Source organism: Gorilla gorilla, chromosome 16 (assembly GCF_029281585.2).
Source record: "Gorilla gorilla gorilla isolate KB3781 chromosome 16, NHGRI_mGorGor1-v2.1_pri, whole genome shotgun sequence".
In the NCBI taxonomy this organism is placed as follows: Eukaryota; Metazoa; Chordata; class Mammalia; order Primates; family Hominidae; genus Gorilla; species Gorilla gorilla.
Window position 1 is genome coordinate 69344216 of NC_073240.2, and position 23051 is coordinate 69367266.

A 23051-nucleotide genomic window follows, 5' to 3' on the forward strand; every position below is an offset into this window, starting at 1 on the left:
AGCAGCCCCAGCCCTGCCAAATGCCGACACATCCTTCAGAGATCTGCTCAAACTTCACAGCCTCAGGAAAGCCACGCTGAGCCTTCCAAGAGGGACACAGCTCCAATAACATACACTGTCCCAGCACACCTCCCCTCCCGACAGAGCACTGTTCTATTAACGCTGAACTACAGAGAATGAAGGAAATTACTCTCTTGGATGCCTGGGATCCCATCATTATCTATCCATGCAAGGTCCTTGTGGTAGGTAGAATAATGGCCCCCCAAATATCTCCATGTCCAGGAACCTGGGAATGTATTAATTCATACAGCAAAACAGACTTTGCTGATGTGATTAAGTGAAGGATGGGAGATGATACTGGATTATCTGGGTGGGGCCAAGGTCATCATAGGGTTCTTATAACGGGAGGCCCAAGGCACAGTCAGAGGGAGAGATGTGACAAAGCAGTACTGCTGGCTAGAGAGGGGAGGAAAGTGGTCATCTGCCAAGAAATACAGGCAGTCTCTACAAGGAAAGGCAAAGACAAGGAAGCCAGTTTTTTCTCAGAGCCTCCAGGAGGAATCAGCCCTGCTGACAGCTGACCTTAGCCCAGTGAAACTGATTTTGCATTTCTGACCTCCAGCACTTGTCAGGTAATAAATTTGTGTTGTGTTAAGCCATTAATTTTGTGGAAATGTGTTATGACCACAATAGGAAAATACATCCCCCGTCTTGTTTTGTTTTACTTTTTGCTTTTATTCCCCAAAGTAGTCTAATTCCCCTCCTCATTCAGTCCAAGCATGAACCATATTTAATTCCAATGTATTTAATACATGTCTTTAGATATCTAATATATGTTTTTAGAGACATGGGAAATATACAGTGCTGTTATGTGTATATGTTTTTAACTGACATAAATGTTATTGTGTATTAGCTCTTACACTTCCTTACATTTTTCTCTCAAAGCTAAGTTTCCTGATTGACATTGGGTTGTGTCATCTTGTTGATTGGCGAGTTTCTTATGTCTTTTTTCAGATCTAGTCTGTTTTATTCATTTAAAGTGTTTTCTCCCAAGTTATCATTTAACTTTGCACATTGTGTTATTTATTGAACAAAAATGCTAGTTTTGATGTAGACAAATAATCGCTTTTCTCTTTTAAAGTTTATACCTTTGGGGCCTTGCAAACAAAAGCATTGCCCCAGTCGCAGATATTCTTGGATTGTCTTACTATTCTTAGCATGTCTTCTATAAGTTTTTTAGATTTACCTTTTGCATCCAGTTAGTATTTATCTTTGTTATAAAGTTTTACAATTTGATCCACAAATGTCTTGTTAATTTTACACTTTTCTAGATGACTTGTAAATTTGCTGCTATTTTGACTAGAAGTTTATTTTCTACTTTTCTAATTTACTGCTATTTTAGAGAAGTGCTAATGAATTACCTAGGTTGATCTTCTAACAAGCTCTCTTGAAGAACTATTTATCATAGCTCTATAAGTTGTGTGGGATTGTTAGTTTTCATTTGCAGATCATGATATTATCCACAGTTGATAGTTTTATCGCCTCCATTACGACAGTTATATTACAATCTTCATTTCTTTTTCTTATTTTATTGCATTGGCCAGGCCCTCTAGTAATACACTGAATAATAATAGTCATTCCTATCTTGTACCTAAACATAAGAAGAATGTATCTAAAATTTTAAACATTTTCTTAGGTATATTTGCTGTAGGATTTTAGTAGAGAGCCATCCTCAAATTAAAGAAGTTCTTGTCTATTTTTAGTATCTGAGGGTTTTTATCATAAAGCGATGTTGAACTTTTAAAATATTTTTTTGCATCTGTTTAGATATCATGTGATTTTTCTCCCTTAGTTTATTAATGTGGTGAAATACACAGATAGATTTTTCTGATATTGGACCATTCTTAAATTCCTGAAGTAAACCCTTCTTAGTCATGATTTGCTATTTTAAAAATAATTTACTCATATTTTATGAAGAGTTGTAACTAGGGTAATAAGTGAAATCATCTATACTTTTCTTATACTCTCCTTATAATGTTTCTTGGGTCTTGTAAAACATTCAGTTGTTACTGTGAAGAAAAATGGGAAAATTATTATCATTCTTCCAACTTCTTCCATTAAAATCAAATTGCCATCTGCTGCCCTCTTACCATGTCTTTCTCTGAGCATAGTACCTTTTTGTTTAAAGGTCAGATAATATATATATATTTTTCTGGCAGCAGCTTTTTTAATTTGAACACTTTCTTCTTAAGGACACGCCTTCAGTACAGTTAACAAATGGTTACATCTGAAATCTGCTGAGAGCAGAGCTCAAGATCCACAATTGCAAAGGCCACTGGCTCACACCCTCACAGGCTGTATTACCTTTCAGAGCTGAGTGAGGCTGTGCTCTACATCCCAATACTTGTTACTGAGTGGACATGAGGTGCAAGTTTAGCACCTTAAAGGGAGACAAAAAGAAATAGGTTAGTATGCAGAATGTGATTTTGTCCTCACTTCGCTTTAAGTCATCTTTTTATACTTGCCAGTGTGAGTTCTGAAAGGTAGTACTACACCTACTTAGAAATGGCTGAGTGACTGTCAATTAAAAAGCCATGTTGTTGTTGTTTTTAAAAGATACTTTAAACAGTAATTGAGCTGAATACCTATGGTGCCAACCATGAAAAACTGCAGAGTTGAAGCACCAATGACATGAAAAGCCATGGACAGATTCCTACATGTACAACAACATCACAGCAACTACCAGGCCAACAGCAACTCACAAGGCTTCATTGATTATAAACACACCCTCATTACAGAAATGTTCAATTGTGCTTCTTACAATTGGAATATGGTAATATAAGGAAGGTACCAAGTATTATCAAACAGAAATGAAATGCCAAATTGCACAATTCTGGTTATATATGCATTTACAGAGATGACCCTGGGTCTCCCTCCCCAACCCTCTGGGGGTCTAAGTGTTCTGAGAGAAGATGTGCTGGGCTGACCCACCTGTCCCCTCTGTCTTATATGACCAATGGCACATGCTTGAGAGCTGCTGCTCTAGGGTCAATCTGGCCAGGGTACAATAAGCCAATCTGGGGCCAGGGTTAGATGTCAGTCTGTGGTCAGGGAGTGGTTAGTTCATGGCACTGAGCTGTAGCCTTTGAGGATTGGGGTCAATATTCAAGTATGGTTCATGCTTGGAGTCAGTCTCTAGGTGGGGTAACTATAACTGGGTTTGTGGTCAGCCTGTGACTGAGGTTTGGAGCTGGTTTGTGCCTGGTTTTAAGGGTCCATTTGTGGCCAAGGTTGAGGTCATTTCATAGCCAAGGTGAGCAGCTCTCACTACACTACACTGTGCAAGGATCCCCATGCCGGATCCCTTTGGTCAAACGGCTTTTGTTCTGGGTGTCTTTACAGTATGTGCTCTAGACAGATCCGTCTTAGCACCCCAGGCCATGGCAAACCTTGGCACTGCCTCTCATACGGGCTCTACTTAGAGCTCTGGGACTGCCTATCACTCTGCTTCCAACACAGCAAGGTAGCCCTGCTGGGAGTCAGCCCTGCCCAGCTCATCCAGAGCTAGACACCCCCTGCTCCCACCTACCTCCCTAGAGGCTGGCCGGGGGGCTAACCTAGGAAGGGAGGAGAGGCCACGGAGGAAAATCTGTTTAGGGCAAGTCAGACTGTTTAGGGCAAGTCTGAAGGTGCCCCAGTGTGCTACCCAGGGGCACTGCTATGTGGAGGCAAGGGTCCTGTGTTTGAGTCCTGCTTCTCCCTCCATAGAGTGGGCAAAGTCATTTGCTCTCTTCAAACTTAGTTTTCTTGTTTATAAAATAGGAATCAGAATTTCTGTAAGAATGAAATGGGATAAAATGTTGAAATTTACTGTGAAAATTGTAAAGTGCTATTACAGAGTGGGGGATGGTGATGATGTTGATGATGATGACAATGACTACAAAAGGTGATCATTGCAGGGCTCTTGATCTTACAAGGGAGTTGGAAAATGTCATTTCTACTGTGAACCCAGGAAGCAGAAATGGTATGGGGAACACATGGCCTTGCCCCAGTCATAGAAGATATCACGATGCCCATTTTACAGATGAGAATATGGAGTCTTAAAGACTGTATAATTTACCCAAGGTCGCATGACTCCTGCTTTAGGACTTGTGCTGTGACACTGGATGCCTCTGAGCGGACTGTTTCTGATGGCTGCTTTATCCTTCCCTTCTCCAGAATGTTCTCCTGTTGTTCTCATCACCCAGCACAATGATAACAATGGTAACAACCGCTGACTGAGTGCTTTTTATTGGCCATGCACTGTGCTGAGTTATTTAGACAAATCGTTTCACTTCATCTTCATGACAGCCCTTAAAAGGGAACCTATTTAGGTCCTAAGGTCCCAGGAAAAATATTACAGATGTGGAAACCAAGGCTGAGAGCGGGAGTGACTTGCCAGTAAGTGGTTGATCCCAGACCTCATCTCAGACTTTCCTGACTCTGAAGCCCACACTCACGCCACCATGTCACACTGAAACTTTGCCAGGTGGGAGTCAGACCACCTGACTTCTGGGCCTTACCCAGCCTGCCAGTGACATCTTTGTGTAACTTTGGGCTCATCAAGCATTCTCTTTTGTGGAAAATGAAAATGCCTACCAAGCCTACTTCCTGGGGTTAGTTGAGGAGCAAATGAATGGGAAAATGTGTAAAAGAAAAAAAAAAAAAAGTCAAGTTGTTGCATAAATAGGAGGGACTTTTAATATCCTCCAAATGCTTTCCTTTTCTCCACTCATTTTTCCTGATTTCCTCACTCTTTATCAGTAACAAAGTTAGGACAAAAGTGATGATTATTCTAAGGGGCACAAGCAGGGTCTGTCCCTTGGAAAGGCTTCTCCTCTCAGCCTCCTGAGGGTTTTTCCTGTTTTCAGGCTGTTTCCAATGACCCCAAGAAGACGGCCACTGTTTCCCCCCTGCAGTGATGGAAATAATTAGCTCCATTCTTCCTATTTGAATAGTCATGCCTAGCTGGGCTCTTAAATATGATCTTTGTGAGCAGTGCATTTTCAAACTCTCACAGGTTCTATTTTTACTTCTCTTGCTGAAGGAACGCTGTGGAAGGCGATTCCAGCACAAAGGGCCCTAATTAATTTCCCCTGCCTTTAAATATTTTTTCAAAGTATGTGTTTGAAAAGCACATTTTAAAAAAAATTCCGTGACTCTGGAGGTGGATTCCAACATAGTTCTCACTGCCTTCCACTTGGAAATCCGCCTTCGCCTTGCCGCCTGGTGGCCCGGCTGGAGTGCTCTGTTCTGCAACTGGGCAGTGCTTACTGCTCCTCCTCCAGACAGAAGGGACTGCCTCCTCCATCCAGCCTCTCAGGCCACAGACCAGCTTAAGTCCTAGAGTCTGAGCACACAGGGAGAGGAGGATGGTCGCTAAAGGCCTGGAGAGGTGAGGAGCAAATGGGGGTCTCTGAAGGCCAGAATTGTGAAAACACAGGACTGGAAAAACCATTAGGCCAGATTCTTTTGCCTTGAATCCCCATTCCCAGAACGGCCTCCGAGCCAAACCATACATGCCGGATGGTGATTTATTATTAATCTGGTTGTCCTGACTGTGAAAGGATATTCCTCAAACTGCATGTACCCTCATAAGGCCAGGGGAGGGTCTGAGCCCAAGATCCCAGGGCAAGAGAAGTTTTTGCAATCTGGAACACAGGGCTGGGGGAAGGTAGTTTTATCCTTTGAGAGTAATCCTGGTTTTCAAGGTCCTCGTTGAAAAGTTGTTTTGAAAGAGCAAAGCCTTTTGAAAACACACAAGAAAAGCTTCTCCCATTTCTAGCTCTCAGCTGCCAGTGGATAGGCTCTGGCTTCCTGGAGCAAATCCTAAGCCTAGGCAGGAAAGCTTTTCAAGGCCTCCAAGATGTGGATTGAGGGCAGGCTCCTGCATCTGAGAGCCCTGTGCCTGAAATACCATCATGAGTGCTTTATGCTGCAGGATTCCAGGCACCATCCCTGGTAAAATGCAAATCGTCTTGAGGCAGCACATGAAAGGCGTGGGTGGCAGCGATGAGGACCGAGCTCTTCCTTTCCTGCTTCCCTCTCCTTTCTTCTTCCCTCCCCTGTCCTCATTCCCTGCCTTCTGTCTTGCCCACTCCCACCCCATTTTCTGTTCCCTGCCCATTTCCATTTTCAGCCCTTCTACCTTCTCCCTACTCTCTTCTCTCCTCCTCCCTTTGGCTCTCTTCCCCCTTGCTCCCTGGGAAGCAGCATCCCGTTTCTGCCTTCCAAGGTGAGTCCAGTCAGCAGCACTGCACCCTTGCTGCCAGACTTGGGGCCTTCTGGGCATAGCTTTGGCTGTGACTGGAGAAACAGGCTTCGGGCTGATCTCTACCCTAGGGTCCCCAGGGGCTTCCTGGGAACCCTGTGATGCCCTCCCTTGCTCCTTTCTGATGGAGAGGCGGTGGGGGGCTGCTGAAGGAAAGAGGGTCCTTTTCTTGACAGCCATAAACACTGATGAGCAAGACCCAGAGCAAGTCATCTGCTCTTGGTCCCTCAGGCCCAAGGACTCCAGACCCCTGGTTCAGCACCCTGGAAGACCTCTAGTTTATGAGGAGGAGCCTGGACTGGGTCTCTGCTCTCTAGACAGTGATTTCAGATAACGTGCCCCAGTTGCCTTGTTCCAGGCCCGAACCTGCACATACAGGAGCAAAGCAGAGTATGCACGGCCCAGGACTGCCTCACACTCAGGAGCCCCTGACCCAGATGCACAGTCCTGCACATGTGCACAGGAGCCCTTGCGGGTGGCAAAACTGTTCAGCTGCGGCTGCTCCACACCCCAGGGCAAACACATCCTGTGGGCACCTCTGGGGAAACCCAAGCCCAGTAGCCTGCAGAAAATGTGGCCAGGACAGACAAGGGCTAAGGAGAAGACCTTCAGAAAGCGTACAAATGCACACAAGCACACATGTATAAGCATGTGTGGTTGGTTGAAGTCCCAGAAAAATGAAAAAGAGGAAATAGGGCAAAAGTCATATCTGAAAAGATAATGACCAAGAATTTACCAAAACTGTCAGATAGGTTAATTCTACATTATCATAGGTAATTCTATACTATTAATTCTATTTTAAACCCCAAAGCTCTAGGCAGTCTGATTTTAGAAGGTGCACTCATACCATTCTGCTATATAACCTGTATAAATTCATTAATATTTATCTTTTCATTACTCATATTGATGATTTTTTGCTCTCCCTCTTTGTTCGTTGCTTAGTTTTTCTAGAGGTTTATCAATTTCATTAGTCTTTCCAACAACCAAGTTTTGATTTTGATGATTTTCCTTTGTTGTTTATACTCTATTTCATTAATGTCTGCTCTTATTTCTATTATTTCCTTCTATTTGCTATTTGTATAGCTTGCCATTCTTTTTCTAATGTCTTAGGATAGATACTTACATAAGTGACTTTCAGCGTTTTCTCTTTTCTAATACATGAAGTTCAGGCTATACATAGCTCTCTAAGCATAGCTTTAGCTGTATCTTGAGATAAATGTTAGATAAATTGATTTCAGCCTTTCACTTTTTCTAATATAAGCATTTAAAGTCATACATTTTCCACTAAGCACAGCTTTAGTTCCATAAGTTTTGATATATAGTATTTATCATAGCATTCAATTCAAACTATTTTCTCATTTCTGTTGTGATTTTTAAAATCTATGTATTATATGAAGCATGATGCTTTATTTTCAAACATCTAGTAATTTTCTTGTTATTCTTTCATTATTGATTCCTAGATTTAGTCCACTGTGGTCAAAAAACAAACTTTGAATCATTTCCGCCATTTGAAATGTGTTGAAATCTGCTTTATGGGCTAGCATGTGATCAGTGTTGATAAATGTTTCATGTACATTTGAATGCGTTTTCTATGGATGTTAGGGACAGCATAGCTTCCGTGTATGCGATTAGGTGAATTTTCCTAGTTACATTGTTCAGATCTATATCCTTATAGATTTTTTTGCTGTTGCTTGTTCCATCAGTTACTGAAAGAGGTATATTACAGTCTCTTCTTAAAATAGTGATTTTTGTCTATTTCTCCTGTTAATTTTTGCTCCATGTAATTTGAAGCTATGGCGTTAAATACATAAAAATCTGGAAAAGTTGTATCTTCCTGATGGACTAGCACTTTTATCATTATGAAATGTCTCTCTTAAATGCTTAGAAATGCTTCTTGCCTTAAACTCTACTTTCTCTTGGTTACAGTTCACAGGGTATATTTTTCTATCCGTTTACTTTCAGCTTCACTATGCCCTCATCTTAGGTTGAACTATAAGAAACTGCTATTCTTATAAGTCAAATATGGTTGACTATCGGCACATTAATGTGGTTCAGCTTAATATTTAAGGACCCTTGTAAACAGCATAGCATTTAAAAATCCAGTCTTAAAAGCTTTGGCCGGGTGCAGTAGCTCATGCTTGTAATCCCAGCACTTTGGGAGGCCGAGGCGGGTGGATCACCTGAGGTCAGGAGTTTGAGACTAGCCTGGCCAACATGGCAAAACCCCGTCTCCACTGAAAAAAATACGAAAATTAGCCAGCCATGATGGCATGCACCTGTAATCCCAGCTACTTGGGAGGCTGAGGCAGGAGAATCACTTGAACCTGGGAGGTGGAGGTTGAAGTGAGCCAAGATCACGCCACTGCACTCCAGCCTGGGTGACAGAGCAAGGCTCCATCTCAAAAAAAAAACTTTTGTCTTTTAAATGAAGTATTTAATTCATTTACATTTAATTGGAGTATTTAGTTCTTTGGTTGATAAGTTTGGTTTTACATCTACCATCTTTACTATTTGTTTTCTATTTTTCCTAGACCTGTTTTATGTTCCCTTTTCTTGCCTTCTTTTGAATTAATAAGCTATTTTTCATTATTCCATCTCCCCCATTAGTTTGTCAGTTTTACATTCTGTTACTATTATTTTAGAGATTGCCATAGATTACTTAACTTACTAGAATCTGATATAAAGTAGTACTTTTGTAAATTCTGGACAATGCCACAAGCTTGGTACATTTTAACTCATTCCCCTTCTTTTTGTGTTATTATTGTCTACATTTTAGTTCTATATATATTTTGAATGTCACATTACATTATTTTCTTGTAAAGTCAATGTTTATTTAGATGTACCCACATATTCACCCTTTCCGTTGTTCTTCATTCCTTCTTACATTTCCTTTTTTGCCATCTAGGGTCATTTTACTCTTGCCTGTCTAGAAATAACTTTATTTTGCATACACTTTGAAAGTTTTTACACTGGGTATAGAATCCTAGATTGTCAATTATTTTTATTTTATAAATTTGAAGATATCATTCCATTGTCTTCTGGCTTTCATCTTTTTATTGTGCTTTTGAAGGTATGTGTCTTTTCACTATAGACTTCTTTTCTTTTCTTTTCTTTTTTCTTTTTTTTTTTTTTCTCACTTTGTCACCCAGGCTGGAGTGCAGCAGTGGCTCACTGCAGCCTCGACCTCCCAGGCTCAAGCAAGTAGATGGGTCAGGAATTTGAGACTAGCCTGGCCAACATGGCAAAACCCCGTCTCCAATGAAAAAAATACGAAAGCCTCTCAAGTAGATGAGACTACAGACCAGGCATGTGCCACCACACCCGGCTAATTTGTAAAATTTTTTGTAGAGACAAGGTCTCCCTATGTTGCCCAGGCTGGTCTTTAACTCCTGGACTCAAGCAATCCTCCCACCTCAGTCTCCCAAAGTGCTGGGATGGCAGGCATGACCCACCATGCCTGCCCCATGGACTCCTTTAAAGAATATTCTCTTTATCTGTAATTTTCAAAGATTCACAATGATGTTTCTAGATGTCATTTTCTTTCTTGCTTGGACTTTGTAGTACTCTTGAATCTCTAGCTTGATGTCTTGGCATTGTTGGAAAATTCTTAGTCATTATTTCCATATCTCTTTAAATACCACTTCTTCTCCATTCTTCTCTCTTTCTCGTCTGAGACTCCAATTGTATTAATATTCAAACTCTCCACCATGTCTCATATATCTCTTATATGCTCTTTAAGCACAACTTAACTAATCCTCTTCAGCTGTGCCAATCTATTGTTGAGCCATCTATTGAGTTCTTTTTCTTTCTTCCTTTTTTTTGAGATGGAGTCTCGTTCTGTCACCCAGGCTGGAGTGCAGTGGCACAGTCTCGGCTCACTGCAACCTCCGCCTCCTGGGTTCAAGCGATTCTCCTGCCTCAGCCTCCTGAGTAGCTGGGATTACAGGTGCATGCCACCATGCCTGGCTAATTTTTGTATTTTTAGTAGAGATGGGGTTTCACCATGATGGTCAGGCTGGTTTCATCAATTATATTCCTTTTCAGTTTTGGAATTTGCTTGATTTTTAAAAATAGATTGTTGTTCTCAAGCAAAATTCTTCATCTTGTTATATCTTTTTATGAGCATATTAATCACAGTTGTTTTAGTGTCCAATAACCCTAATATGTAAGTCACATATGGGTTTATTTTTCCTGTGTGTTTTTCTTGCCTGTTTTTTCTCTTGGTCTTGTAACTTGGAATACTTACTATTTTTTATTGAATGCTTGAGAGTTTATATTAAAACATGTGGAGACTTTGGATGATAACATCTTCTTCTATAGAGGGTTCATTCTATTCTCTGGCACGCATTTAGAGTAGGGGCTGTTTGTTTACCTCCATTCAATCAAGGGCTGAAATGACTTGAAGTTGGTTTTAGCCTTTCCAAATTTGTTCTTTCTCTTGTCATTTTTCCTCCAAGAGTACAGCCATCCAGGTCCAGGGATGTTTCTTGGGTCAGCCACTCATTCTTAGAAAATCCTAAATTCTTTCTTTTTCTTTTCTTTCTTTCTTTTTTTTTTTTTTTTTTTTTTTTTGAGACAGGGTCTCACTCTGTCACCCAAGCTGGATGGAGTGGAATGGCATAATCATGGCTCACTGCAGCCTCAACCTCCCAGGCTCAATGTGATCCTCCCACCTCAGCTTCCTAAGTAGCTAGGACCACAGGCACATGACTCCATGCCTAACTAATTTTTTAATTTTTTGTAGAGATGGGGGTCTCCCTATGTTGCCCAGGCTGGTCTTGAACTCCTGGGCTTAAGCAATCCTCCCTCCTCAGCCTCCCAAAGTGCTGGGATTATAGGCATGAGCCACTGTACCCAGCCCTAAATTCCAATTTTTGTCTCCCAGAGACCATGAAAGGTTTCCCAACTACCTTTTGTTTAGTTTCTTAGCTTCTCACCCTGCACAGCCAAGAACTGACAAATACCTCAAGTGGAAAAATGCTAACTGTCAGGTTTAGTTTTCTGTGCCTCCATTGTCTCTTGGACCTTGGCTCCTCAAGTCAGCTGCCTTGGGAGCCTAGAACTGTCCTTTTTTGTTCCTCTGCTCTATCAGATAGCCTAAAGCTCTGCTGGCTTCTCTGCCTCTTTGTGGGTAAACCCTACCAGGCCCTGCAGACTCCCATATCCCAAGGGGAAAAGTAATGACCAGATATTGAGATCTTTCAAAGAACTTTCTTTCTTTTCTCCAAAATCTTGGCCCCTTAAATAGTGGTTGCCTTGTGTGTCCTACAATTCTTCAAAGATATTTTTAAAAATATTTTTTCCAAGGCTGGCCTCAGTGGCTCATGCTTATAATCCAAGCACTTTGGGAGGCCAAGGTGGGAGGATTGCTTGAGCCCAGGAGTTCAAGACCAGCCTGGGCAACATAGTGAGACCTCATTTTTATAAAAAATTTAAAAATTAGCTGAGTGTGGTGGTGCATGCTTGCAGTCCCAACTACTTGGGAGGCTGAGATGGGAGGACCTCTTGAGCCCAGGAGGTGGCAGTGAACCATAATTGCACCACTACACTCCAGCCTGGGCAACAGAGCAAAACCCTGTCTCAAAAAAAAAAGAAAAGAAAAAATCCAGCTTTTTTAGTTTATTTCACTAGAAACTTTGGTCTGACACAAGTTACTTTATTGTAACCAGAAGTAAAAGTATGACTCTTGTAGCTTTTAAAATCTTGTTTTAATGATATTAATATTAATAAAAATCTATTGTTTTCCCTAATCCCTTTTTGCTGTTCTATGAGGAAATAACTAAATCATAAATTCTTTCATGCACTTTTTGCTGAGATAAGATGGGCTTATCTCCCCAATCATACTCTAATAAATGAACTTCACCATTTTATTGCATGTACCTTTTTAAAAGTGCCATGCTAAGCATTCCCTTCTTTGAACCCTGCCTTGATACTGTGGAGAAAGTAGGGATATTTTTTGCATTTTGCAAATGAAGACATTGAAGCTCATAAAAATTTCTTTAACAAAGAAGTTAAATAAATTCTTCTAAGGCTGGTAATTAGGTAGAGGAGGCCTAACTAAAATTTAGCTCTTCCAGCTCAAAGTCTAGTCACCATTTATGCTTCTTTTCTGTTGGAGGCTCCCTGAAGCCAGAACATTTTCCTGAACACTCCACGGGACTCACTAAAGGTCTAAATACACAGTAGATGCTCTGGTATTACTTGCTGAATTAATTTATATTATGTTGCAGCAGCTGATCAGAGGCAGAGGCTCCCAGCCTGAGCCTAGCCCTTAACTGTTGCATCAGATTTTATTTAAAAAGAAACAGAGAATAATAAATTAAATTCTGGTGCCAAAAGGAACCCACAGGAATTTATGAGAAATACAACATAAATTCACTAAAACTCCTACTCAGTATTTATTCCTCTCTGTCTTATATTTAGGCACATCTGGGTATAACTAAATCAGCCAAATCTGCCACTCTCAGACAGGCAGCTTAACCCTCCTCCCATTCCCCCTAAAAAACCCCAAAAACAAAAATAAAGCAAACTGACATCATATAACAGTTAATGGGGCTTATTATGGTCTAAAATGACAGGCATGTAAATTGAAGCCAGTTCTGAAATAAGTCACTCAAAATTCCAGGGGGATGGGGGACAGATACAAACTTCATTTTCAAAGTAAATTCTGAAGCATTTTGAAAAGAAAAGAAGAGCTTTCTGTGAAACATTGTTGGAAAAGTCAGGAAGGACTACAGATGTTTTGAAGCAAATTACTAGTGAGTCTGTCAGAATTTGGAAAAGGACAGTTTCCCCTTATTCTGGGTCATGGGAGGACTCAAGAAGGCTTTGTAAGTTACCCAGCTGAGGCTAACTCGATTCTTGACAGAGCCTTTTGCAGGGTTTAGTGAAAATATTTTTCATTTGTTAAAAAGTAGAAATGTAATTTCTGCTACTTGCTCACTCAGTCAAAATCTCCAGACTCTTGTCTCAAATTCGGCCTAATTCATATCTATCCCCAGAACAGAAACCAAAACCCCCAAAATGGGTCAAAATTATCAACTTTGTTTACAAAATAAGCTGCTGGGCAGAGAGTCAAACTGGGCTTGCTGGATTTTTAAAAAATAATTTTAATCAACTTTATTTACTTTATTAAATTATAATGTGTTAAAATGCACCAACTTAAAGCTGACAGTGCGATGAGTTTTTACAAATGTATACATTCATGTACAACATCAAAATCAAGATATAAAACACTTCTTCTGCCCAAAAAGTTTGCATATGTTGTGTCCCAAATCAATCACTCTTACAACCAGCTTAAGGCAACCACTGATCAGCTTTTTGTCACTGGAACACAGATTTGTTATTTCTGGAGTTTCTAGAGTTTCAAATGAATGAAGTCATAAGTATGTACTCTTTCACACCCGGCTTCTCTCATTCAGCGTAATTATTCTGAGACTTATCCATGTGGTTTCATGTATCAATAGTCATTTTTTATGGTTGAGCATGATTCCATTATATGCATGTACCACAATTTATTTATCCACTCACCAGTTTATGCATGTACATTTTGGTTGGTTTTCGTTTTTGGTTTTTATTAAGGTGTTATGAACATTTTTACAGATGGGTCTTCATACAGACACGTTTTCATTTCTCTTGAGTAAATGCCTAGGGGTACAATTGCTGGGTCATATAATAAATATATATTTAAGTTTATAAGAAATTTCTAAAATTTTCTGAAGGGGCTGTACCATTTTAGACTGTCACCAGCAATGCTCCACATCCTTCCAATTCTTGGATCGTCAGCTTTTAAATACTAACTATTCTAATGGGTGTGTAGTCATACCTCATTGTGGTTTAGGCTTTCATTTCCAGGATGACTAATGATGCTGAGCATCTTTTCACATGCTTATTGGCCATTGGTGCATCTTCTTTTGGGAACGATCTTTTTTAATCTATTGAGCATTTTTCAAATTTTTTGTTATTATTGAGTTCTAAGTATTCTTTATAAATTCAGGATATAATGTTCACTTGACATATAGCTTTTGTCAGCTATATGAATATTTCCTCCCAGCCTGTGCCTTGTCTTTTCCTTTACTGAAGATGTTTTTCAAAGAGCAGAAGTTTTAAATGTTGAAAAAGATTTCTTTATTTACTTTATTAAAATATAGTGTCTTTGTGTATGTGTACCTAGTAAAAGGCACCAACTTAAAGTTCTGTTTTCGACAGAATCATGGTCCCCCAAAATTCCTATGTTGAAGCTCTAACCTCCAGTGTGACTGTGTTTGAAGACAGGGTCTTGAAGGTGATGATCAAGATTAAATGAGGTCATAGGGTAGGGCCCTCATACAATGGGATTGATTACAGTAGGATTGATTTCCTTACAAAAAGAGGAAGAGACACCAGAGAGGTGCGTGCAGAGAGAAAAGGCCGTGGGAGGACACAGTGAGAAGGCATCTGTTTGAAAACCAAAGACAGAGGCCTCAGTAGAAACCAAACCTGCCAGCCCCTTGATCTTGGACTTAACAGCCCCCGACAGGTACTTGTTATGTAAGTTACCCAGTCTGTGGTATTCTATTATGGCAGCCCTAACAAACTAATAGAAAAACCAAGTTATCAATTTTTTCTTTTGTGGGTTTTTTATTTTTCTTTCCCAGCTAGGCAATCCTTGCTTACCCCAAAGTTGAAAAGATTTTCTTCTATTTTTTTTTCCTATCAGTTTAATAGTTTTATCTTCCACCTTTAGATCTTTTTCCTGTTTTGGGTTCATTTTTTATGTGAGGTTTATTTTTTCCTCATATGAATATCTAATTATTCCAGTGCCATTTGTTGGAAGACTCTCTTTTCCTTTATTGAAATATGTTAACAATCAATTGACCATGTATCTGTGAGTCTATTTTTGATTCTTTATTCTATTCCATTGATCTATGTGACTAATTTGATGCCAGTGCCACACTCTCTTCATTACTGTAACTTTGTAATAAGTTCGAAAATCAGGTAATATAAGTCCTCCAACTTTGTTTTTCTTTTTCAAAATTGTTGCAGATTTTCTAAATCGTTTACATATAAATTTTACACTAAGCTTGACAATTACTTTTAAAAGCCTCGGAAATTTTATCAGTCAATATGAAGTGGATTAACATTTTAGCAATACTCCAATCCATGAACATATTATAGCTCTCCCTTTATTTAGTTCTTTTAAAATTTCTCTCAGCAGTATTTTGTAGTTTTCAAAGTATAAATCTTACACATATTTTGTCAAATTTATCCCAAAGTGTTTCCTATTAATTGATGCTACTGTAAATGGTATTTTGTAAATTTTTGTTTCTAGCTGCTGTTGTTGGTAGAGAAAAACAGCTGATCTTTACTTATTGGCCTTGCATCCTGTGATCTTACTAAAGTCACCAAGTCACTTAGGAGTTCTCAAACCTTTAAAAATGTATGTTCTTTAGAACTTTCTATGTACACAATTATGTTGTCTGCTAATGAAGACAGTTTATTTCTTCCTTTCCATTCAGATGTCTTTTATTTCTTTTTCTTGCCTATTTCACTGGATAGGATCTTTAGGACAATGTTGAACAGAAATAATAAAAGCAGATATTTTGTCTTGTTTCTGACGTTGGAAGGAAACCATATAGTCTTTTACCTTTAACTGATTCTCCTTATCAGGTCATACGTTTTTTATATATTCTCTTTATCAAGTTGAGGAAGTTTTCTTCTATTCCTAGTTTATTAGTAATTTTAATGATAAATTACCACTGAGTTTTTTCAAGTACTTTCTCTGCATCTATTGAGATGGATATATGGTTTTTATCCTTTATTCTATTAATGTGGTGAATTACAATGATTAACTTTTGGATATCAAATCAATCTTGTTTTCCTGGGATAAGTCCTGCTTTTGCATGATATATTATCCCTTAAAATATTGTTAGTTCTATTTGCTTATGTTTTGTAAGGATTTATCACCATGAGTGATATTGATCTATAGTTTTCTTCCCTTTTTTGGTAATATCTGTATGTAGTTTTATTTGTATTGGGACATGATGGTCTCATAATGAGTTGGAATATGTTCCCTCCTCTTTTTTCTGAGTGTTTTTTTTTTTTTTTTTGAATTGGTATTTCTTTCTTAAGTGTTTGTTGGAATTCACTAGTGAGTTCATCTGGGTCTGGACTATTTTGTGTTTTGGGGATAGGAAAGGGGCTTTTAAATTACGAATTCAATTTCTTCAACGAATATGTGGTGCATTTAAGTTTCCAGTTTCAGTTTCAATTCCAATTTTGCTTAAATTTTAGCAGAAACAAAACTGGAAAAGCAGACAAAATGGCTTAATTAAACATTTATAAATTCATGCATTTATTTCTTTTAAAAGCTAAATGGCTAAAGCAAACCTAAAAGGTGGAAATGGTGCAGACTAATCCTAAATTAGTCTTTCTCTTTGCCTCAACAACTACTAGATATCTTCTGATCTCTGACACTCCAATGTTTCCTGGACAAACAAAGGGAGCGAAGTACATGGGTTGTTCAATAGGAAGTGGCTTGAAGGTGGTTTGGCAGGCTGGGGTTTTATTCCCTGACTCTCTGTGGGTACATTCTTACTGTGGCTCGTCAGGAGATAGTATTTTTTATCATATTTAATATGTTGGGAAGCATAAATCTATTTACTGCTTTTTGCTGTCTATATCCTTATCAATTTAGGAGTAAGTAGTCAGAGCATTTTATTTGCTTATGTTCTTTTCAAGTCATGTCAGTCAACACAGGTCACAACAGTTAACACAAACAACTCTAAAGATGAGATATCACAACGTTCAAGAAATGTATTCATAACATGTATATGGCTATTTAGGTTTTCTATCTTTTTTAAGTTGTACCCTTTATCAATTGGCCATTTCATCTAAGTTGTTGATTTTTTTGACATAAAGTCATTCATTATATTCCCTTACTGTGTTGTTATTATCTCTAGCATCTCTAGTTATGCCTCCTCTTTCATTCATTATGTTAGCACTCATGCTCACTCTCTCTTTTTCTCAGATAAATCTTGTTGCAAATTTTTCAATTTATTGATCTTTTTAAAAGTCAGCTTTTGGTTTTGTTGAGTTTCTCAATTGTATGTAATTTGCTCTTCTGATTCTAAAGATGAAAGCTTAGAATATTGATAAAAACCTTTTTCCATTCTAATATGAGCATTTAAAGACATATTTCTCATTAATCACCACCATATCTATATGTCACAAATTTTGTTATGTAGAATTTTCATTTTCATTTAGTTGAAATATCTTTAAATCTCCCTGTGATTTACTCTTTGAACTAAAGTTTACTTAGAAGTGAAGTGTTTAATTTCCATACATTCTAGGATTTTTGATATTTTTCTGTTGTTGATTTGTGTTTTAATTCCATTTTGGTCACAAAATATGCTTTGTTTCAATCCTTAAAAATATGCTGAGACGGCTGGGCCCAGTGGCTCACGCCTGTAATCCCCGCACTTTGGGAGGCCGAGGCGGGTGGATTACGAGGTCAGGAGTTTGAGACCATCCTGGCTAAAACGGTGAAACCCCGTCTCTACTGAAAAATACAAAAAATTAGCTGGGCATGGTGGCAGGCCCCTGTAGTCCCAGCTACGCAGGAGGCTGAGGCAGGAGAATGGTGTGAACCCGGGAGGCAGAGCTTGCAGTGAGCCAAGATGGCGCCACCGCACTCCAACCTGGGTGACAGAGTGAGACTCCGTCTCAAAAATAATAATAATAATAATATGTATGTATATATATATATATATGCTGAGACTTTTTATGGCACAGAAAATGACCTTTCTTAATACATGCTCCATGTATACTTGAAAATAATATGTATTCTTTTGGTGGAGGTGAGTAGATAATCAAGAAATGGCAATTAGATCAAATTGGTGATATTGCTCAAGTCTTCTTCATCTTTGTTGATTTACCTACTACTTGTACTATCAATAATTGAGAGGGGTATGGAAATCTCCAACAATAATTATGAATGTCTATCCTTGCAGTTATGTTAGTTTTTCTTCATCTCTCTTGAAGCTATATTAGTATGAGTATACATATTGAGGATTTTTGTGTCTTCTTGATAAATTGTGTGCTTTATTATAATTAAATATTTCTCTTATGTCTAGTGATATTCTTTTTTCTAAACACTGCTTCTTCTGATACTAATGTAGTCAAACCAGTTTTCTTATGATTATTATTTTCATGGTGTATCTGAGTTCCTCCTTTTACTTAGAAAATATGTACACCTTTACATTTAAGGTGGATTTCTTATAGATAGCATATAGTTGAATCTGCCTCTTTATTGTTTAGACCATTTACAGTTAATGTAATTTTTGGTATAAATCTGCCATTTTATTGTTTGTTTCCTGTTTGTCTCATCTACTTTTTGCTCATTCTTTTTTGTTTTATTTTTAGGGGTTGCTCTGTGGCTTACAATAGATATCTTTAGCTCATCATAGTCCAACTTTAAATAAAATTACATACTTTTACATACAATCCATGACCCTTACAACACTATACTCTCATTTCCCCCACCCATCCTTTATGCTATTATTGTCATACACTTATTCAATTGTCTTTTAAAGAACTTTCAAAATAAGTCCTGGTGTGGTGGCTCACGCCTATAATCCCAGCACTTTGGGAGGCCGAGGTGGGTGGATCACCTGAGGTCAGGAGTCTGAGACCAGCCTGGCCAACCTGGTGAAACCTCATTTCAACTAAAAATACAAAAATACAAAAAACAAAAAAACAAAAAAAACAAAAAACAAGCCGAGCGCAGTGATGTGTGCCTGTAATCCCAGCTACTCAGGAGGCTGAGGCAGGAGAATGACTTGAACCCAGGAGGTGGAAGTTGCAGTGAGCCGAGATCATGCCGCTGCAGTCCAGGCTCGGCACAAGAGGGAACCTGTATCTCAAAAAAGGAAGGAAGGAAGGAAGGAAGGAAGGAAGGAAGGAAGGAAGGAAGGAAGGAAGGAAGGAAGGAAGGAAGGAAGGAAGGAAAGAAAGAAAGAAAGAAGGAAAGAAGGAAAGAAAGAAAGAAAGAAAGAAAGAAGGAAAGAAAGAAAGAAAGAAAGAAAGAAAGAAAGAAAGAAAGAAAGAAAGAAAGGGAGGGAGAGAGAGGACGGAAGGAAGGAAGGAAGGAAGGAAAGAAGGAAGGAAGGAAAGAAAGAAAGAAAGAAAAAAGAAAGAAAGAAAGAAAGAAAGGGAGGGAGAGAGAGGACGGAAGGAAGGAAGGAAATAAAGGGAGGAAGGAAAGGAAACTGTATCTCAAAAAAGGAAAGAAAGAAAGAAAGAACTTTCAAAATAAGAAAAAATATTTTATATTTACCAACATATTTACTACTTTTAATGCTCTCTATTGTTTTAAGTATATCCAAGTTTCCATCTAGTATCATTTTACTTCTGCCTAAAGGATTTTCTTTAGCTTTTCTCAGAGTGTAGGTCTACCAGGATTGAATTTTAGCAGCTTTGTTTTTGTCAAAGAAAAAAAAAAGTATTTAGTTTGTCTTTGTTTTTGAAGGATATTTTTACTGAATATAGAATTCTAGGTTGACAGGATTTTTTTTCTTTTAGCACCTTAAAAATGTCTTTCATTGTATTCTAATATGCATAGTTTATGACAAAAAGTCTGTGGTATTTTAATCTATTTTCCTCTGACATAGTGTCTTTTTCTCTCCAACTGCTTTTAAAAGTTCATTACTAATTTTCAACAATTTTATCATGATGTACCTTTGGGGTTTTTTGTTTTTGTTTTGTTCTGTTTGGGACTCATTCAGGTTCTTGGATCTGTGGGTTTACATTATTCATCAAATTTGGAAAATTTTCTCCAATATTTCTTAAATATTTTTCTATCTTTTTTCTTTCTTCTGGTAGTTTAGCTACGTATGTATTAGACTGTTTGGTGCTGCCCCATAAGACATTGTGGCTATGCTTATTTATTGTTTAGCCTTTTGCATTTCTGTTTTGGTGTCAATGGTTTCTGTTGCCGTGTCTTCAACTTCATGTTTTCTTCTCATCTGTTCTTAACTCCATCCAGTAAAATTTTCATTTCACATATTGTATTTTTTTGTCTCTAGTAATTTTAGGTTATTTTTTAATGACTTTTTTGTATCTTCTGTTTTTCCTAATTGTGTTCATATTTTTATTTAAGTCCTTGAACATATTAAGCAGATTTACAATAGCATTTTAAAGACCTTGTTTGCTAATCTTGTCATCTCTGTCATTTCTGTTTCTGCTTCTACTGACTGATTTTTCTCCTAGTTTTGAGTCACATTATCCTGATTCTTGGCATGTCTAGTAATTTTTAATTAAACTTTAGCTTAATTGTGAATATTACGCTGTTCAGTATTTTGTTGCCTTTGTGTAAAGCATGTTGGGAAGGAGGGTAAATTGCCAAAGGGTTAGCTTCCTCCTTTCAAGTCTTGTTTAAATCTTTATTAGGGCAGCTCTGGTAAATGCCCTGGGCAATCAATAAGAACTTTCCACTCTGCCTAGTTGGAGCCTAAATATCTCCTTACCTGTATGAACTCTGGGAACTATTCAACTTTAAAATCCACCATTGTTCTTTGCCTGAATTCATGAAGTTTCAGCCTCCACATGGATGGCTTATAATTCAGCAAAGATCCAATGAAATCCTTTTGCACTTTTTAGAACTCTTTTTCTTCATGGTGCCTGAACATTAATCTCTGTCTTCTCAACTCAGTAAAACCTTCCTGCTCTACTTGATATTCTTCCCTGCACCACAATCCAGAATGTGCCTCTAGACACAAATCCCCAGAAATCATTTGGCTTATCTTTTTGTTTCCCTTCCCCCTGAGATCATACTCCATGGTGCCTGTTAACCAATATCTGAAAAATTATTTAATATATTTCAATCTGTTTGCTAGTTTACTATGATGGAAAGGTAAGTGTGGATTCTGTTGCTGTATTATAACCAGAAGTGGAAATCTTGTGTGCTGAATTTAATTTAGAAACTTTCAACTAGGCTAGAGGGAGCAGAGATGGATTAAAAGGTTTGCAGCTTAAACAGACATGTAATATATGTGCAAAATTGTTAGCTGGACACATAAACAAATAAACAGATAAACCTGACCAAGAAGGACCTGGAATAGACTCACCAATGTTGTTGACAGACTGTGGAGCTAGATGCAGTGCAGCTGGATCACTGAGTATCAGCTGACTAGTGATAACTGCTACTCCTTTGTGGTAAAAAGAGAGAAGTCAAACCTGAGGCTGGGCCTCCTTGGGCAGGGGCCTAGAGAGAATGAGGTCAGGAAGTTGAGTAGTCATTCCTCCCCAAGCATAGTTTTAAAAATCAGTGTCTTAAACATTTTCAAAGATTATTTTTGACATGACAGTTCTTAAAACAAGCATAATGAAAATGTATTAGAGCAAGAGTATAGAATATTCAACTGAAACATCTGTTCCCCAAATACAAGATCCCAGAGAAGGTAATCAAAGGGTGGGGACCTTTCTGTGGTCATTTTCCCATCACAGCCCTCACAAGGTTGTGCCCAGCCTCCTTACATCCTCATGTTTAGTGCCTCTCTGTAGCTTCCAGGACAGATCCAAACAAGACCCAGTCTGGCCCTAAACTCTCCCTGACCCCTGGCTTCCTAACGTAAGCTCTATTTCTAAGATAGGACATGTGCCTCATGGTTCTCCATGCACGCTGATACTCTTTCCCCTGGACAACCTGCATAATGGTGGATCCTCTGGCTAGAAAGGCCTCCCACCACCCCTGCCAAAACCACCCCACCTAGCAGACTTCTTTTTTGCCCTTCTAGATGCAGCTTACCACCTTCATTTCCATGAAGCTTTCTTTTCCCCACCTCCTTGTGCATACACATACACACGCACATGCATGGATGTGTACACACACCTGCACATATGTGTACACACACCTGCACATATGTGTACACATATGCACACACTTGCATACACACATGCACACACATGCAGTCCTCTCCTAGCTGCACTAATGTTTTATCTTTGTTCACCTATTTCTCCTGGTAAAGTGGCACTTCTTAAAGACAAAAATTTTGCCCTAAACATCTTCATAGTGTTTTATCTCCAGATCCAGGTACACAAGAGAAGCTCAATGAGTAACTACTGGATAATGAACTCAACTTTCACTTTAGGAATTTATTTGCCAAATGGACCAGAGCACTCCTGTCAGCCAGTCCAGGAATCCCCTTTTCCCTATTTACTGCCAATTAAAGACTGCTAACTTACCCTTTGAAAACATGCTGAAGGGTACAGCTGCTTAGCCAATGCATTCGTTCTTCCTACATGTTCCAACACAATGGGTTATGTTACATGAGAATGCACTGGAAGCTTCATCCTGACTAGCTGTACTAGTCCATTTTCATGCTGCGGATAAAGACATACCCAAAACTGGGTAATTTATAAAGAAAAAAAGGTTTAAAGGATTCACAGTTCCATGTGGCTGGGGAGGCCTCACAATCGTGGCGGAAGGCGAAAGACACATCTTATGTGGCAGCAGACAAAAGAGAGAATGAGAACTATGCAAAAGGGGTTTCCCTTTATAAAAGCATTAGATCTTGTGAGACTTATTCACTACCATGAGAACAGTATGGGGGAAACTGTCCCCATGATTCAGTTATCTCCCACTGGGTCCCTCCCACAGCATGTGAGAGTTATGGGAGCTACAATTCAAGATGAGATTTGGGTGGGGACACAGCCACACCATATCACCACCTTATTTAGATGTATGCCTCTCTGAGTCTCCTAG

General features: G+C 38.8%; 1 protein-coding gene across 4 annotated transcripts in view; it reads left to right on the forward strand.

Annotated features, from left to right (window-relative positions):
* Positions 1 to 425: 425 nt before the first annotated feature.
* Positions 426 to 23051, forward strand: part of CORO2B (coronin 2B) — a 215245-nt gene continuing 192619 nt past the window's right edge. The window contains exon 1 of one of the 4 annotated variants that reach the window (XM_063698656.1): positions 426 to 632. The gene's annotated coding sequence lies outside the window, so the exon portion shown is untranslated. Of the gene's footprint in view, positions 633 to 5367; positions 5435 to 6034; positions 6275 to 23051 lie in introns of those variants that run through there. The other 3 variants (XM_063698655.1, XM_063698657.1, XM_063698654.1) reach the window with 3 other exon arrangements.